This window comes from Aplysia californica, unplaced genomic scaffold, assembly GCF_000002075.1.
Source record: "Aplysia californica isolate F4 #8 unplaced genomic scaffold, AplCal3.0 scaffold00891, whole genome shotgun sequence".
Classification (NCBI taxonomy): domain Eukaryota; kingdom Metazoa; phylum Mollusca; class Gastropoda; order Aplysiida; family Aplysiidae; genus Aplysia; species Aplysia californica.
Window position 1 is genome coordinate 242,831 of NW_004798161.1, and position 1,501 is coordinate 244,331.

The following is a 1,501-nucleotide window of genomic DNA, read 5'->3' on the forward strand; positions in this document are numbered from 1 at the left end:
ATTCACTCACGTACACACGTACATAAATACAAACGTTCGTGCATACACACTTACACACGCACACGCGCACACACTCACACACACACACACACACACACACACACACACACACACAGTTGCGAGAGTCGTAAAACCCTCTTCTATTTAAAAAAAAACCCCACACACTTACCACATACACATACACATATTCCCATGCAGTAAATCGATAACGACAGAATCATGTTGATTACAAACTGAACAAAACATTTATTTGTCAAGAGGTCAAGGCATATCTTCATCGGGTCAAACTAAAATAGAGCATGAAATGTAACACCTTTTGGCATAACATACAGCATAATTCCCATCTTTCAAATACATCATTAAAAACATGATTGTAATCCTTACGTCAGAGGAGGAGAGTGCAGTGACAACCAACCCCAGATCCCCTAATAACAAGGATCTTTCTCACAACTACACTCTCTTTTGAGATATCTGAGGTCCAACGGTTTACATACCAAATCTCCCTGAAAAGAAGAACAAAAACCAACCTGCTTATATATTAGAAGAACAAAGGATTAATAGTTTTATAAAATTCCCTACAATATGACGTTGAGAGAGTCATGGGAAAGCCAAGGGCACTGTACCTCCAAACACATTAAAATACTCCCCCCCCCCCCTAAAAAAACAACCTCTGAATCAAAACCTTGTTATTCTGGGGCCACCAGCTGCCAAGTTTCATATACATCGTAGTTTTGTGATACAATGTGGTGAGTTCATACATGGTTGAGCTATAATATATCACGATATATGCGGACACATATGTGAGGCAGCGTTGAGGAATCAGACACTCGTCAATTTTTGGGCATGTAGAGTTATTGGTACCATCTTAAAGCTTGTTCACTTGTCTTTATTAGGATGAAAAAAATATTCGTTTATCTTAAATACAAGTCGAGACATTTGAGAATGAAGGATGTGGGGGTCACCTGTTTTCAGAGGAAAAATCAGTGAAAAAATGGCCGACAAATATTTAACCTTCTTAGCTTAAGAGTCCGTGGTAACCGAAAATTTACATTTTTTGTGCCTTTAATCAACTTTTTTCAGAAAAATCCACACAGAAATGAGTTCTTTAATGGGTATGAAAAGTGCTGCGTCAAAAAACAAAAATTTGATAAAATTTCACAAACCTGCGGGAAAATGCAAGTTTCTTCACTTTGATTATTTTGACGAGAGCCTGATTCCACCACGCTGCCTCACATATTTTGTAAAAGTTAGTAGAAGCTCAGGTAATGAGGAACAGATGAGTAGTAATTGTCCATAAACCATATTATAACCTCTTTGCCATTTACACATCTTGGGATTCCCATTAAATTCCAGTGTGATTGTGGAACCTGCTGAAATATTGTTTCAGAGAGTTATTAAGATCTGGTGAGCATATCAATGTTTAAGTGTGCATGCGTGTGTATGTGAGTGTGTGTGTGTGTGTGTGTGTGTGTGTATGTGTGTGTGTGTGTGTGTGTGTGTC